Below are 19111 nucleotides of genomic sequence, written 5' to 3'. Positions count from 1 at the left end.
ATTAAAGGGAAGTAACTTTGATCTGCAACGCATACTGAGGATCAATAAACTGCCTCCATTTCTAAGGATTAAAATCAGTTGCTATGGGATATATTGATGTAATATGCAGGGCAGACAAAGTTATCTTGATAAATTCTCTAGTCAAGACTGCAGAATATACTTAACAAATATCTACGCGTACCTGCTTTCTTTATATCAGACAGGCATTTTTAAATGTTTATGGTTACAATGAAGCTCCAAAAAAGAAGGAAACCAAATCAAAACAAAAAAAAATTGAAAATTTTCATTATTCAATGATAACTTCTTTGAAAATCCTCCCCTCTCCACCGCCACTGATACCCTTATAGCGCTTTCTGCTAACTCATTAATGATAGTTATAGTACAGTCACTGATTTTCGATACCCTTATAGCGCTTTCTGCTTACTTAGTGATTGTATAATACGGTCACTGATTTTCGATACTCTTTATCATAACGCTTTCTTCTAACTCGGTGATTATATAGTACGGCCACTGATTTTTGATACCCTTATGGTGCTAATCTACTAACTCAGTGATTGTATAGTACAGCCAATGAATTTTGATAGCCTAGTATACTATACTTAGTAATTACATTGTACAGAAGAAAAATCTTCATTAATTGTGAAGAAAAGTTTTTATCCATTAGAAATAAGATTTAAAGTCGTATGGTTCTGCCTCAGTTCTGATACCTGCAAAAAAAGTCCAATTTCTTCAACAAATAAAAATTTGGTAGGAGAATTTATGAAAAAAGAGGCTCATGGGCAACAACACTAACCTGAATCAGCTTACAAATAAGAGATATTGGAAGACTGATAATGGTTCAATAACCAACCAAATTCTGTTACTGAGACCACTATTATAGAAGTATTACGAGTCTTCTGGTGAGCACACAAACTGTGTAATTATCAGATTGCTTACTGGAAAGATTCTAAACGATTTCTCACAGACCCACAGGAATATTAAGATCTCTACTTTAAGTCGATTCTAGCCCAAGGAATCAAAATTCAGTGTATTCACTTATATTCATATAATAATACAAGAATGGATATCTTTACACATCTACTGCAGACCTGCTCTATAGTGCAGGATTGTAGCTTGCTGGGAAAATATTGGGACAGACCAATCAGATCTGATCTGTCCCAATATTTTCTCAGAGAGAGACCAATCAGATCTGATCTGTCCCAATATTTTCTCAGAGAGAGACCAATCAGATCTGATCTGTCCCAATATTTCTCAGAGAGAGACCAATCAGATCTGATCTGTCCCAATATTTCTCAGAGAGCCACAGATCTGAAGATAGACCTGCTCCAGCTCAAGGGTCATTTATTTAAACAATATTTAATCAATAAATAGATAGGATTGGGGAGCAGGCTTAATTAGCTAATAATTAAGAGTCATCTCCCTATAATGATCAACCAGGATGTGTATGTGTACAAAATTATATAACATTAATTTGGGGTCTACATGTATATATTTTAACATGAAGACACTTCCCTATCAATAAGATTAACTGTAATCCATGGAGTTCTTGGAATTGAGATTTTCTTTAAGTAACCTAGAGTATATACATGTATGTGAAATATCTAACCCTTAATGTGGTATCAATTCTTGAGAAGAAAATTCATCTTATAGAGGAATGCTACACCAGAGAAATTTTATGTGGATGAAAAGTGGGGGGATATGTGCAACAATATTTTGAAATTGAAAACTTTCAACTTTCCTAAATTATTTAGTTAAAAAAAAATGCAGTTTTAGTAAAAAGCAATCTGAAAAAAATTTAAAACCCCTGCTGGACTTGAACCCACAATCTACAGTTCAGCAGTCAACACGCTAACCTATTGAGCTACTCAGATAGGCATTTCGATAACTATTGAGCTACTCAGATAGGCATTTAGATTGAAAATGAATAGACAAATATTGCTGATATTTATATTTTCATCCATATTTTAAAAGGAAGTCAGCCATTATGATAATGTAGTACTATGTAAAACAGGTTTATGGTTTAAAGAAACTCGAATCTACATAACTCACACTATATAACAATTGAGCTTGCATATCCATTTGACAAATTGCACATTTTTTCTAAAATGCCTTTTCCTACGTGATAATCCAATGTAAGTGTTGCACCTGGTATGGTACTGTGAAACAAACCTGAATCTACGCTACATAAGGATGCTTGCATACTAATTTTACAAATTGTGCCGTCATATTCTCGAGAAGTTTACTACATAGTACATATTCCTATGTAAAACTTTGAACCCCTATTGTGGCCCCACCCTGACTTTTGAGGGATCATGGTTTGAACAAATTAAAATGCATTCTACAAGGAATTTTGTTTTCAAAGAAAAGATTTTATAAGAATTTTCCCACAATCCTATAATGTAAAATTTTGAACCTCTATTGAGACCCTGTCCTGCCCCCTCCCCCCTCCCCAGGGTTTGTGGTGTGAACAACCAATTTGACCTTACTGAATAGGAATTTAAGGTACGTGTAGTTAAAATGTTTGCTATACCACAAATGATTGTTAAAGAATTCATAAGTGACATTATTCAGCTTGTCTACCTTACATGATGACAATTCATTTCAGTAGAAACTTCCAGGAAAACCCTTGTACCCTGAAATTAAAAAAATTTCATGAATGAATTTCTAAGTGAGGTATTTTTCCAATAAGAGGAAACAAATGATTAATTCAGGCCATATAGATACATGACAGGGTTGTGGATAAAGTGTGGTACACATATAGATACATGACAGGGTTGTGGTACACATGTGGTTAGCCTCTCATTTTTTGGAAGACTGTAGAAATTTAGGGGCTCACATTACATCATTGAAGAACACTAAAATAATGACTCTTCTTGTGGTAGATTGTGCATAAGCAAACCTACAAAAATTAAATCCTTGCTGGTGAAAGTCATCCTGCTAAACCTTTCTGACTTTGGAAGTCAACATACAAATACATCTATGGACAAACATTAAGAATTATATATCGATAGATAAACAAAGCATTGCTACATTGTTGTAAATACTCCCTTGCTAGATGATAGTATGCTACCCACAGAGTACTAATCATAACTAATCCAGGCTGCCTCAAGAATAGCATCAATATTCATGAGAAAATTCACAAGAATTGGCCATCAAAGCTTATTCTGTTTGTCTTGAGGGATAAATTTTTAACCTCTTTAAGCAATTGCATATAAAAAAAAAATTATTTCATTCAGGCATATCAATATTCCTGGCATCATATGGCATGGTAATGAATAAAAATCCAGCTATGAAGAACAATCTTATTGGACTGAAAAATGATGGTAACACCCTTTTCCCAAATTTGTCAATATTTGTTTATTTTTACATGATCAATTGCAACCCACATCTATACCAGAAAGTAAATTTCATCACATTCACCAACAAAAATAACAATCATGAACATTTTGCAAACAATTTTATCACCTTGAGGTGACCCTTGAAAACAATTTTATCACCTTGAGGTGACCCTTGAAAACAATTTCATCACTTTAAGCTGTAGGTGACTCTTGAGGAAAACAATTTCACCACTTTAAGCTGTAGGTGACTCTTGAAGAAAACAATATTTCATCACCAGATCATTATTTGAACACAATTTAATCTACAATATCTGGAGATGCTTGCTTACTAATACGACTATCGTAACCAAGGCTCTGCTGTCAATGAGAAGAAGATTTTTAAAGATGTTTCCCTGTATATTCCCATATCCCCTATTGTGGCCTCATCCTATCCCTGGGGGCCACAATTTCAACAAACCTGAATCTAAACTGGGAATGCTTGCATATTAATATGAGTAATCGTGGCCCAGTTGTTCTTCAGAAGAAGATTTTGAAAGACTTATCCAAGGATAAATATCCCCATGTACAACTTTGACCCCCCCCCCCCTATTGTGGCCCCATCCTTAATAACTCCTAGGGGCCATGATTTGAACCAACTTGAATCTACACTAGCTATCTCAGGAAGTTTCATGTAAGTTTGAAATTTTCTGGCCCAGTGATTCTTGAGAAAAAGATTTTTAAATGACCCCACCATATTGTTGTATTTTCTTGATTATCTACCATTTGGAGAGAGCATGGCTTTTCATTTGAATAAATTTGAATCCCCTTTACCCAAGAATGATTTGTACCAGGTTTATTTGAAATTGGCCAAGTGATTCTTGAGAAGAAGATTTCCAAAAATGCTACAATTTTTTTTAACTAATTCTTTTCATTTGAACATTAACTTGAATCCTCTTTACCCAAGCATGCTTTGTGGCAAGTTTGGCTGAAATTTGTCCTGTGGTGCTGGAGAAGAAGTCAAAAAATGTTAAAAGTTTATGGACAGATGGATAGACAGACTGATGCCAGACAAACTGTGATCAGAATGTGAACATATGCCCATTTGACCTGTAAGCACATTATGCACTCTGAATTAATATCATACACATTCCAAATAGAATAGCCTTAAAGTTGGGCATGGTGCACCAATCTATCTGACATGTGAACTGATTCTATATTTCTCTGAGAAGGAGGTTGTGACAAAATGTCAGTGCAATATCTGTATCCATGAGAAAAAGTCCAGAAAAACTATTTGACCTACTTTTAGCCCTAAAGTAGGTCATGGTGCACCAATCCAACTGGAATGCAAACTGAATTTATATTCTTATGAAAAGAAGCTTGTGACTAAATTTCAGGGCAATATCTGTATCTGTAATGAAAACAAGGGTTTTCTACAAAGTGATACTACGACCTTGACATCGAGAAAAAAAAATGGGCATTCTCCGTTTGGCATAAGGTGTATGTGTACCAAGTTTGACAATCCTAACCCAAATGGTTTAGTCTTCCAACAAAGTTTTCCTATTAACTGATACTACGACCTAGACCTTTGACCTTGAAAAACAACAGGCATCTTACTCTCATCATGATGATCAAATGTACCAAGTTGTAAGATCCTGGAGCTTAATTATGGTTGATTCTGCATTTTGCCTAGAAGGCCCGGACAGACGGACAGACAGATGGACAATGCCATACCATCATATGTCTCATCTTTGGTATATAAAAACTAAGTATTTTTATTTGTGTTAATTCATTCTTTATGTGTTATAGCAATAAATACATGCCCATTAAAAATCAGTGCCACATCTCATAATCATTGTGTTAATTATGAACTGAATGTAGGTTAATTGACAATTGCAACCATTCATTCAACAAACCAATTAATCCCCCAGAGAGAGAGAGAGAGAGAGAGAGAGAGAGAGAGAGAGAGAGAGAGAGAGAGAGATACCTGGCAAAGATTCATTGCTAATTATACTCCTATACCTGTCATTGGTAGTTTTTCTAACAATGGCAATCTAGTGGGTATGGTCCATGCAATTCTGATTCAGTCACTGTGATCAATGCGTAAATAATTAGCACTTTAAAGTGATGAGAGTAACGTTTAAAGGGACTTTTTAACTCCAATGAAGTCAAGGGTGTCTAGGAATCAGGAAATCAAGAGAGCATGTTTAATAAATTGTTTATTTATATGGGGGGGGGGGGGGGAATCAGAGCAAGAAGATTATTTTGAGAGATCAAGAACTTCAAGATATCAAAGTTTGAGCCATTGAGAATTCAAGGTTGCCAACTTCGCTTGTCCGATTGTGACAAATTTGAGACCTTTGACTGAAAGTATGACCTTGAACTTGTAAAGAATATGAAATTACATCCCATTTTCACAACAACACTTTTAGAATATAAATGACAAAATAGATGTATAATATTGTCAAGACCCATAAGTAACAAAAAATGCAGCTTTTGTTCTGCATATCATCGATTTCTGTGAATCAAAATAAGGAATTTAAGTGTACATGTACAATGAAGATGTTCCTATATAGAACACATGCTTTAAAACAGCATACTCTCGGCTTTATTGACAATCCTCTTGGATCTATGGAACTATACCTGATATTTTCTGCATGTAATATTTCACAATGCCGACAGCCATTGCTGATCAAATACTGAATTATAACCAGCAAACACAATGGTAGCAGCATCAAGACAAAATGAAACAGGCAAACAAATCATACCACACGTCTTCTTAGCCTTCATACCACATCAAAAAATCAAATTCTTTCAAAAAATTTGTGTAAATTGTTATATTTTTAGTCAGATAAATTTTTTAAAATATCATATAACCGAGTAATCGCGAATCAGGTATATAAAGACCACACAATTCTTTCCTATGGAAAAAAACAGCCACAGCTAGTTTTTTCATTTCCCATCATGCACAATTTAAATTACAAATGAGAGATAAAATTCTATTATTAAAAGTCGACTTTTGGGTTTCAGAAAATTTTCATCTGGATGTATCTTCACCTTTTCTTAATTTCATCAAACCATAGAGCATATAATCTTGCTATGATATAGTAGAGTACTGGTAAATATATTCATGAAACAAAATAAAATAAAATATCATTTCTCACATAATTGATGTATCAATTACCATCATAAACCTTACCTTTAAAACATCAACCAGGAAGAAAATATTACTTGACTATAATATCATCCATAATCATTTAATCCCGGTGACTCTGAAATTAAAAACAAAATCAATATAGCTCTATCCTGTTAATGACAATGAAAGATTTCCACCAAATAATTTTCTTAATGAAGAGAAAAAGAATCATCTTTTCACACTTTGTAAATCATTCCCTCATAGAATCTTACCTAAAAAAAAAAAAAAAAAAACTATACCCACCATTATTACCATTAGACGATCCGTTGACAAGCGGGTAATTGTTTATATTTATCCAGCAATAAAGGCCATCAGATACGGGCGATTGACAAGATTTTTCACCTTCTGTTGGTTACCTGGGATATTGCTAAAGTGTGATGGTTTTCCTTCCATCTGATGTTGATTCAGCGGGAATCAATATGACAATAGAGGGATCATTAATGGTAATATGCCCAACAATGTATTGATTTTCTGAACATAAGTCACAGTATATTAATTTGTCACTACTAGCTTACTTCTGAGACTTTAATTAAGTAAAGTAGAATTCAATGTTCAAGTCAAAATCAAAAAAGTTAAATTAATAGGAATTAAGCCATTATCGTGTCCACATTTTATTTTGTATTTTCACTCCTTGACAAATTATGGTAAATCATTTCAAAGAGTTTTGTATCTGTAAATTTGGTTTGGGTTTTTTTTCTTCAGGTTATTTTAATAAATGTTTCTGATAAATTCTTCTTCATTCAACAATCATATTCATTATTGACATCCCTTTTATCAAGAAAGCAGATACTTTATATATTTAGTATATTATCCAGATTTCATCTACATACAATCCCCCACATACGGTGCCATGTATTGAATTGTTATTAGCCATTTTGTGATTTACTGTCAGGAATGATTAATGAGTGAGGAAAGTGCTTACAATACACTTACTGAGTCACCAGACATATAGGCACTGTAATCATAAATCAACCCCTAAATTAATAGCTGCTTCTAAATTTTCACATTCATCTTCCACTCTGCAGTTGCTTTTACCATACTCTGTGCATTTTCGTCCCCCGAGGGATGCAGACTAATATCTGAACTTTCCAGAACTATTTCCATTTAAAACAAAAACCAAGCATTATGTTACAAAATGTACATCCCAAAATATAGAAATTATTGATGATCCCCGCGGCTTCAGTACAGACAAGATTCCACCCTCCCAAACCTCTCTGTCTCCTTTGATTGTAGAATACTCTGATGATAGCAATTTGGGGCAAAAAGAGAAAAATTTGCTGTAAAAGTTACTCCAAACAGAGACTCCGTGGTGATATTCTTAAATATTCTATGTTATCATGTATGCATATTTTTGGTTTTATTTCGTTTTACTTCATTTATTTATTTTTTATGCATGCGTAAATAAGGTATATATAAGGAGCGTAGGAACATTAATCAGGGCTCTTACTCAATGGACTGAATTTCACTAGATTAAGGAGGATGAAAAGTGGAGGATATGTACACAATATTTTGAAATTGAAAACTTTCATATCTACTTTATTCAATCCAAAAAATGCAATTTTTCATAGAAAATAATCTGAAAAAATTTAAAACTCCTGCTGGACTCGAACCTGTGATCTACAGTTCAGCAGTCAACGTGCTAACCTACAGAACTACTCAGCTAGGTGATGAATTTTGAAATGAATATAGACAAATATTGCTGATATTCATATTTTCATCCATGTTTAAAAGGAATCAACTCAGTCATTATGACGATGTAGAGTACCTCCTTAATTGTAAAGGAAACAGAATGATCCATGTATTACCATTTAACAATAGACTCTACACAAAGTAGACGTGATAATTAAATCCAAGTTGTGAAACTTAGCCTACTTTGTGGAATTTTATTTTCTATTGGATCTTTTCATGGATGAAAAGTGGAGGATAAGTACAACGATATTTTGAAATTGAAAACTTTCAAATTTACTTTATTTAGTCAAAAATGCAGTTTTAGTAGAAAGTAATCTGGGAAAAAAAAATCAAAAGCCCTGCTGGATTTGAACTAGCTGTGATCTAGTTCAGCTGTCGACATGCTAATTAGAATATCACAGATCGAGAGACATACAATTAAAACAGGAGATCTTGTAAAATACATATAAAGTAAAAAGAAAAACTTTTACAGCTATTTGATATTAAAATATGGTGGATATATGCTGCATATGCCTATGCCAAGGATTACCTATGAAAGCCACATGCCTTATTACCAATGGGGTTAGTGTACCTCCTTAATTCTGACGGCTTTACATCTCTGAGCACAGGAAAGAAATAGGTGGAGTTAACGCTATAATTAGGTGCAATCAGTCAGGGCTTTACACACAGTGCAGTCTGATTGCATGTTGCTACAATCTCTTATTTTTCAATATCTTTCAGAATCTTTATCGATTTTCTGGAAATGCTTGAAATTTAAAAATATTCATACATCAGAGTGAATAGAGAGATTTCATTAAAATATATCATTAAAATCAAACTGAACACTAAATGTCTACTTTCACTTTATTCAGAAGCATTATGAGCATAACACAATGTTAAGCAACTGTAAGAAATATCACTAGGCTATTATATCTCATAACAAGAAGCCAATACGGGCACCTTAATTATCACCTTACTGGTCATCTTAATGGTCACCTTAACAATCATCTTAAGGGTCACCTTAATGATCATCTTAATGGTCACTTTAACGATCATCTTGATAATCATCTTAATGGTCATCTTAATGATCATCTTAATGGTCATCTTAATAATCACCTTAATGGTAATCTTAATGATCATCTTAGTGGTCATCTTAATAATCACCTTAATGGTCATCTTAATGGTAATCTTAATGATCATCTTAGTGGTCATCCTAATGGTCATCTTAATGGTCATCTTAATGGTCATCTTAATGATCATCTTAATGGTCATCTTAATAATCACCTTAATGGTAATCTTAATGATCATCTTAGTGGTCATCTTAATGGTCATTCTAATGGTCATCCTAATAATCACCTAATGGTCATTCTAATGGTCACCTTAATGGTCATCCTAATGGTCATCCTAATGGTCATCTGAGTAGAGCATACAAGTACTACGACTCCGATGGAAGCGGATCAAACATTGTCCTTAGCTTCCCTGATTCGGCGTTTTCCTGCAAGAGTACCATTACACAATTATCTCGAAAAATCCATCCTGCATTTTCACTATATTATTGTCTCTCCCTGAAGCCCACTGGGGTCATTACATCAACAATTTGGGGTCCCACCATGTTCCTCCGGCCCATGGTAGGAATTTCACAATTTTGGTAGAAATCTTCATCCTTTTCATAACCATGCATTGAGGACTTCTTCACAATACACAGAAGTAAAGATGAAAGATATCAAAATATAAAATGCATTTTTACTATACATGTTTTATATACCCATTTGGCCCCCACCCTAGAGCCTGAACTCCTGATCCTAAAAGTAATGAATTTTCTTGGGGGGGGGCTCTATGATCTTTATAACCATGCATATTTTTTTCTTTGAAGAATCAATGTATTTTACTGTATGTGCCTAGCACCAGATTAGAGGGGCTGTGAGTTTAATAGTTCTGGTAGAAGCCTCCTTGCTCAACACAGTTTATTTGCGAGATGTCTCAAGTGAAGAAGATTCTAAAACTTGTAATACCCTAGTAGAAGATTCCTTGATATAGAGCCCAGGAATTACATAAGTTGGTTGTTTGAAATAATACATTTTCATTCAAGGGGCAATGAAGCTCTGTGCTAGCACCTGAATCCTTAACCCAAGGGCCATGAAATTCTGTCTTAGCTACAGAATCCTTAACTTAAGGGCCATGAAGCTCTGTCTTATCTCCAGAATCCTTAATCCAAGGGCCATAAATATCTGTCCTGGCACCAGAATCCTTAACCGAAGGAGCCAAAAAACTATGTCTTAGCTCCAAAATCCTTACCCCAGGGCCATGAAGCTCTGTCTTAACTCCAGAATTCTTAACCCAAGGGCCATAAAAGTCTGTCTTAGCTACAGAATCCCTACCACAGGGCCATGAAGCGCTGTCTTAGCTCAAGAATCCTTAACCCAAGGGCCATGAAGCTGTGTCCTAGCAGCAGAATCCTTAACCCCAGAGCTATAAAGCTCTATCCTAGCACCAGAAGGCCATGAAGCTCTGTCTTAGCTACAGAATCCTTAACCCAAGGGCCATAAAGCGCTGTCTTAGCTCCAGAATCCAATTTTCAAAAAAAAATTATTTTGAGAGAAAAATTTGACTCTGAAGTTTATGTCCACCTTATAAGCATGCTACTGCCAGAATTTTTTCTTACTTTAGTATACTTGCAACCATTGAAGCTTAGAACTTTTGATATGTTACTGATATTTTAATCAGTAATATGATTTAATGAGAATGATACATGCAATTATTTTTATGAAAAATAAATGTCTCCCCTGCTCCCCAAATTGGAAGTGCACCAAATGGAACCTCCTCCCCTTAATGTACTGCATAGTATGGAGGAGAAAGCAGGAGCAGGAACATAGACATTATGAACTCTGATAAGCTGCATAGGAGAATTGTTCACAAACTATTTAACACCCTCCACCCCTCAGATCCACTATAACTTTAAGGATAACAATTGGATCCCCCTGTCCCTACAATATGCACATCTGCAAATTGCATTGAAGTATTGTACAAAATTTCAAGTCCATCGGATAAGTCATATAAGAGGAGAGGCATTCACAAGCTACTTTACATCCTCCACCCCTCTTAGATCCACTATAGCTTTTAAGAAAATGATTGGATCCTCCTGTTCCACCAATATGCACATCTACAAATGGCAATGAAGCATTGTACAAAGTTTTAAGTCTATCCAATAAGCCATACAGGAGGAGAAGTATTCACCAGATTTTGTGACAGACAGACAGACAGAAATAACAAAAACAATATGTCTCCCCCTGGAAGAGGGGTCTACCATTGGTTTTCAGGGGGGTTCCACCCTCAAAATACGTTATTTTGACCCTTACTTAATTCAATTTCAATTCAATGGAAGAGGGGAGACATAACAACAATACGAAGTAAAGTTATTCAAATACTGAAAATATATTTCATTCATCATTTTCTTAAAATTTAAAGTCAATATACACAGCATTTTAATGCAAACATTTCACAGGGAATGAATCTGATATGTTATGTACATAAGTATAGGTCTGTATTTTCTTAATCAATGTACGAATACAGTGCACTAGATATTCACTACATATTAAGATTCGATTTTTTATTTCCTTGAGCTATACAGCTCATCGGTCATAAATACAAAATATTTACAAATATATACAAATACAATGTAAGACAGTTAAGAGGGTGGGTAGACATACAGATACAAATTTGAGGATATAAAATCGATGCATTTCAACATACATATAACAATACACGTGAATAATATGTCGTTGCAAATACAACATTCATAAAGAAGTAGGTACGGTTTTGGCCAAATTCTGCCCGGCTTTTATGGAGGAAAATTATTTTGCGTTGCAGATATTTTCCTGTCAAATTTCTAAAAGAGTAACTCTAGTAACTCTCAAAAGCATATGGAAATCAACTTATCTATGTGCATGCATAATACATAATCAAAAATAAAGTAAGGGCTTTGAGCTTATTTGTGGTGTTTTCATGGTTTTTGTATAGATAAACCAGTGAAATTGAACAACTCTTCCCTCGTCGCCCGGAACAATTCTTATATGGTTTAAAAATTTACTAAATAACTTACAATTCCTCTTAAAGTTAGTTTCATCCCGGGCGATGATGGAAGAGGGGTTAAAATATCAGTTGAAAGATGCTAACAAATTCGCCATCGTGACGCAATTTGCGTTGATCGTGGCAGTTGTAATGAAAACGAGAATCATTTGAGAACTCTCGTATATTACATCAAAATTAACGTCAAAGTTGGTGACATCGTCAGTTTAATATAGAGTTTTCCGTTGAATATATTACAGCTGCTATGGTAGATAAAGAATAACAATGGTCATTTTCATAAATGGCACGTTCTCAAATACCAGATTTAGTATTTTGGTGAATTTTCTTGACAGGGCAGATTTTGGCTAAAACCATACCTTGTTCTTACATGTATAAAAACAGGATTATAAATTTGTGTTGTGGTTATGTTTAATTGACCTGTAACACTCATTTAAACAGAGGGGGCACCTGCTATTAAACAAACACAGACCTCGTTATGATAATTGTTTATTGGTTATTACTCCTTAGGTATTACAATTCAAATACCCTAATTAATTAATCATCCACTTATTTGACCTTGATTTACATGAGATGGATGGTGTGAACAGTGAACACCTCCTACTGAAGATCATTACGGATACCCTAGATTTCAGACACATCAAATGAAGTAGGATTCTGCTATGTTTATGTGAGATTTTCTATTGTTTATTCGGCCTTTGATACATGAACTACGTTTTTGAAAGATTTCCATTTTGAGTAATGTTTTCAGGTAAAGATACGTGATTGGTGCAGAGATAAAGGTGGTTTCATAGGAAAATTATGTGGTTAATATTGGTTTTTAATAATATCAAAACATTTACAAGTAGTTTTACAAAACTTGATGACAAATTTTTTGAGGTATTGTCAAGTTTGGGCAGTATCACAATTAATTTTTTCCCCTTTAATATCCAAGTTTTACTTTGTGGTAAAATTATAGTTTCAATTGCTAGCTATGCCAAAAAGACAACAATATTTAAAATATAAACTTTGAAATTTTTTTCTAATTTATTCAGTGTATTTAACGTAAATTATCAACATCCGTTGTTCAGAAAATACTATAACAAAGAAACACCGCTCTTGTTAAAGAAGCGAGTATTGAGTAGACTGACAGTCTGAAGGAGAAAGATTTCAGAAACATATATGAATGTATTATCTAATTGATAGTACATGTAGTGCTAAAACAATTCAAGAGTGCACAATGTCTTCCTATGTCCAAGGTGGATGGACCCTTGACCGTTGATCATGTGACTTCAAAATCAATAGTGGTCATCTACTCCTTAGGACTATATCAGTATACCAAATTTGGTGTCAATAAAATATATGGTTCTCAAAATACAGAGGAGACAATAAATTACTATGCCCAATTTGACCCTTGACCATGCAATCCAAAAATCAATAGGGTTAATAGATTCCTTACAACGTACGAGTGTATCAAGTTTGATGTCTGTCAAGGAAATGGTTCTTAAGATATAGAGCGAACAATATCATCCTATGTCCAGAGTGGATTGACCCTTATTCCTTAACCATGTGATCCCAAAATCAATAGGGGTCATCTACTCCTTACCATGAACAAGTGTATCAAGTTTGATGTCTGTCAAGGAAAGGGTTCTCAAGATATTGAGCGAACAATATCTTCCTATATCCAGAGTGAATTGACCCTTAACCTTTTACCATGTGATCTCAAAATCAATAGGGGTCATCTAATCTATAAGACATAACAGTATACCAAGTGCGATGTCTGTCAAGCAAATGGTTCTTATTCTCAAGAAATAGAAGAGACAATATATTACTATATCCAGTTTGACTCTTGACCTTTGACCATGTGAACCAAAAATTAATCCTCAAGATGTTGCAGTGCACTACGTTTGATGTTTGTCAAGCGATATTGAGTGACCAAACAACAGGTGAAAAACAATATGTCCTCTCTTTTTCAAAGAGGGGCATTAAATTCAGTCGGACTTCCAGAAAGGTTAAAGTGAAATTCCTATAATTTTCTCTGAAAAGCAGTCGATCACTGGTTTATTTGTGTGTCAAGGTCAACTTATGAACTTTAAAACCCACACTACCACAATTTTGGTAAAGGCATCCTTACTCTCACACAGCCTATCTCTCTGTCTGTAATACTGCTAGATGTCCCAAGTATTACAGAAGAATCTTTTAAAAGATTGCATCAATTTAATGTTTTGGTCCCATTCCTCAAGTCCCTAGGGGTGCAGTGACTATGAAATTTCTAATTTTAGTTCTACTTACCCAAACGATGTTCCATGTCAGATTTGATGAAAAATGGCCTTGTCCTTTCAGAGAAGAAGTTGATCATTGCTTTACATATTAATGGATGATGTTGCACAACCAGGTGATTCAATTAAGTGATGCAGGTGCCAAGAAAAACAAAACTTGTTGATTTCCTAATTAAGCCAAACTAGTAAGCTGAAAAATGAACTTCTGTGATTAAGGGATTCATTTGAAAACATATGTTGTCATAAACATCATAGTTGTCATAAATATAGTTGTCATAAATGTCATAGTTGTTATAAATAGTTGAATACAAGGATTTTGCTTGTACCATTGATTACATTATTAAAGTATAACTATCAATAACAGCTCATTTCTGAGTCACAATGTGCCAGGTATTTCTACAGTCAATGCGATAATACAATCTTTTCCAGAGTACGTTTACACACCCTAAAGTTGCTTAAAGGAGAATATTCTCAAGTTTATAATTGAAAATTTCTGAAATACGTAGAAATCATATTTAATCCTGATTTGAGATACTCATCCAAGCATTTTGAAGTCGGATGAATTTTCTTAAAAAATTATTCTGTTGATCGTGATGATAGAATTGTCCCATTATTTAAACCCCCTGTAGACCTTTTACAGTCAATCTTCTTGGTGTTCAATGAATAGTGAATTAATTAAAGCTATAACTTAACAGTTATAGCCTGTATTAGTCTCAGTTAAAAGATACACATTTTAAGTTACATAAAGGACACTGTTAAGTGCCTGACAGCCATTCAGATGCCTTAATTAACTCTCTTCAGCGTGGGGTTCAGCTGTCTAACCTGTTTCTAATTCTGTATAGAGCTTCACTCTTTGATATTTATCATTTCCTGTCAGTTTCTAATGAAGCTGTCTTCAGCAGAATCCAGTCACCTAATAAATTTAGCAGCATTTCCAGCAGAGTCGTATTTCCCTGTTTTCCACAAGTTAGGACTTACTGTAGAAAACAGAGTCTGTTGAATACATAAGGTAACTGTCATTATAGAGTTATACATTTAACAGGAAGGGAGAAAATGCAACAGACCAGACTGGGATTGAAACCCAGGCCCCCTGAATCTCTAGTCAGGTGCTCTACCAAATGAGTTATCTGGCCACTGGAAATCAAACCCGGCTGACTGCTACATTCCTCCCCCTTAAATGTCTTCACACTTGAAGACATCAACCCAGGATCTTTATCCCCTGGCAGGCATTTTCACCTGTCAGTTCCAGGGGTTAGTCAAGGCACCAAATGTAACAGGAAGGGAGAAAATGCAGACTGGGATTTGAACCAGAGTCCCTTGAATCTCTGGTCAGGTGCTCTACCAACTGAGCTATCTGGCTACCAGCGATTGAAACCCAGCTGACCACTACATACATAAGGTAACTGCCATTGGAATTATACTTAACCACACTGGAATGGAATTATACTTAACCACACTGGAATGGATCATTTTGTTTTGTACATCCTGAGCAGAACAAAGAAGAGGCGGAGTAACTCAATGGTTATTGGATATTCACTTAACTGTTTAAACCTATGGGTATTCACTTCACTATGTCAACCTATGCGTATTCACTTACCTGTGTCAACCTATGGGTATTCACTTACCTGTGTCAACTTAAGGTACAAAAATACATGAAGACTGCTCCTTCGCCAAAAGCTCAGCATTTACAGTTGAGAGTCACAGGTCCTTTTGATGAGGCCCTAAACAGCAGGTGTTAAAACAAAAACTGACCCTTACTGCTACAGCCCCGAGTACATGTACAGGTCTCTTTGTTGCACTTCACCTATATTAAACTGGTGAATATACTTTATCAATTGATAGGAGGGAAAAATTAAAACAAGATGCTTTAAAAGGTCAGGTCAGGTTCGCGGCATCTTCACTAGCCAAAGCTTTATGATCCGCTCCGCTTCTAAGTGGAGCGGATCGTAAACCCTTGGCTAGCATAGATGGGTTCACTGCAGGGTAACAGTTGTTTACACTGAAAATTGATGTAATCCATATAATTCATTTTCAGCAACAAAGGTCATATCCTATGTTACGTCATTACAACTTTATCTGTACTTATAGAACCTTATCTATCTCTGCACTGTCAGTTTATGAGAATAAACATTGTCATTATGAACCTGTGGCTCCATAGACAATCCAACACAAGTTTTTATACACAAATCCATCCATTAACCCTTCTAAATTTATTATGGAGAATACATAACTGATTTTTAGAATACAATCCTCTGAACCCATGACCCAAGGCAATCTCAGATTTGTAAGCTTTTCAATATATAGCCAACAAATGTACAGATATGACCAACTACAGTCTAATTAATCTCTCTAAAGTTATTGATGAGAAACAAAATGTACATTTTTAGTTCTTTGATCCCCTGGACATTTAGATTGTCACTTCTTCGTAAACCTATACTCATGATGTGAATTGTGAATTGCTTAAGGTTTAAATATAGCCAAGGCTACAGTTGCATACACAGTGGTGGATCCAGGGGGTGAGGGATCCAGGGGTCGGAACACCCCCCCCCCCTTCATAATCATTCATGATTGTCTACATTGCTATATTGATTTTTTTTTAAAGAACTGTAGAATTCATTGTTTGAACCCCTTTTGTATACTAGGTGGTGTATAAGCATTATCCTGATTTTAGATCTGGCAAAACTGTAACTAAGTTAGCATACAATATCCTTTGTACAAACTTTACAAGAAAAAATCCATAACTGAGTACACAAAGAACTACAAGTCCGTTGACATTAATTAGATCAGCATTCCTATGTTTCCTCTTTCTTCAGTTTCCATTGTATTCATCGCATCCATCCTTCCTCAGGCAGCAGCTCATCCTGACAATTAAGTGAATCAATATTTTGTAGACTTAAGGACATATGCGACGTTTCTCAAAAACATATATTTTTTCATGATATTTCACTTGCATTCAATCTCGTTTCTACAAAAAAAAATATTGGGGTAGATTACCTGGTCTGTTTTAGAGTTAGTGTATTTTGATAGTTCCTGATCTGTTTTAGAGTTAGCATATTTTGATAGTTCCTGGTCTGTTTTAGAGTTAGCGTATTCTGATAGTTCCTGATCTGTTTTAGAGTTAACGTATTCTGATAGTTCCTGGTCTGTTTTAGAGTTAGCGTATTCTGATAGTTCCTGATCTGTTTTAAAGTTAGCGTAGTCTGATAGTTCCTGGTCTGTTTTAGAGTTAGCGTATTTTGATAGTTCCTGGTCTGTTTTAGAGTTAGCGTATTTTGATAGTTCCTGGTCTGTTTTAGAGTTAGCGTATTTTGATAGTTCCTGGTCTGTTTTAGAGTTAGCGAATTCTGATAGTTCCTGATCTGTTTTAGAGTTAGTGTATTTTGATAGTTCCTGGTCTGTTTTAGAGTTAGCGTATTTTGATAGTTCCTGGTCTGTTTTAGAGTTAGCGTATTTTGATAGTTCCTGGTCTGTTTTAGAGTTAGCATATTTTGATAGTTCCTGGTCTGTTTTAGAGTTAACGTATTTTGATAGTTTCTGGTCTGTTTTAGAGTTAGCGTATTTTGATAGTTCCTGGTCTGTTTTAGAGTTAGCGTATTCTGATAGTTCCTGATCTGTTTTAGAGTTAGCGTATTTTGATAGTTTCTGGTCTGTTTTAGAGTTAGCGTATTTTGATAGTTCCTGGTCTGTTTTAGAGTTAGTGTATTTTGATAGTTCCTGGTCTGTTTTAGAGTTAGTGTATTTTGATAGTTCCTGGTCTGTTTTAGAGTTAATGTATTTTGATAGTTCCTGGTCTGTTTTAGAGTTAACGTATTCTGATAGTTCCTGGTCTGTTTTAGAGTTAACGTATTTTGATAGTTCCTGGTTGTAGCAAGTAACAATGTAAAGTCAGCTCTTGTGTTTTACAGTAAGCTGTATAGACAGACATTACTATAACAAAGAATGAAGAGAACAATCTTTGGAACAATCAGGTATCGATCCTGGTACTCCTGCATTACAGATCTAACCACTGAGCCACCCAGGCCGATATACATGTACAAAGTTTGGTAAAATTTCAAACCTATTTCAGTTATACTGAGGTGAAGGAAATAATTTAGATAAAATGTCTGAAACGTCGCACATGTCTTAAAGTTCTTCATTCATGGCTAACTCATGATTCAATTTCACCTCAGGGACAACTCAATTGAAGAGATCATTAATTCATTAATTGAGGTTATGTTGAATTGACGATAACTCTAATTAGATAGTTGCTCTCTCTAACAGAATTATTGCACATATCAATTTAATTAATTCAATTGAAGAGATCAATAATTCAATTATTGCATGCATTAATTGAATAGATGTGTGCTACAATTCAATTATTGCTCTCTTGAATTGAATTATAGAATGTATCAATTATTCAATTATTGATATCATCAATTCATTTCAAAAGAGCAACAACTCAATTATAACACTTTACAATGCAGCAGAATAATTAAAAGCACTGTCAACAATTCAATTAATGCGCACAATAATTGAGAATTGAAGATATCAATAATTATTTGAAGATATCTTTAATTGAATTGTTGCATGCAGTGAATGAATTGATGATATTT

The 19111-nt window shown here is 34.7% G+C and overlaps 1 protein-coding gene across 6 annotated transcripts in view; it reads right to left on the bottom strand.

Moving 5' to 3' along the window:
• Window positions 1-19111, bottom strand: part of LOC125673127 (cyclic nucleotide-gated cation channel beta-1-like) — a 90083-nt gene that overhangs the window by 63376 nt on the left and 7596 nt on the right. For all 6 annotated transcript variants that reach the window (XM_056166849.1, XM_056166865.1, XM_056166859.1 and 3 more), the window contains exons 3-5: window positions 14533-17380; window positions 6514-6586; window positions 2581-2633 (exon numbers count right to left, since the gene is read on the bottom strand). The gene's annotated coding sequence lies outside the window, so the exon portion shown is untranslated. The remainder of the gene's footprint in view (window positions 1-2580; window positions 2634-6513; window positions 6587-14532; window positions 17381-19111) is intronic.

This window comes from Ostrea edulis, chromosome 1 (assembly GCF_947568905.1).
Source record: "Ostrea edulis chromosome 1, xbOstEdul1.1, whole genome shotgun sequence".
Lineage (NCBI taxonomy): Eukaryota > Metazoa > Mollusca > Bivalvia > Ostreida > Ostreidae > Ostrea > Ostrea edulis.
This window is presented reverse-complemented; position numbering and strand designations above follow the sequence as displayed.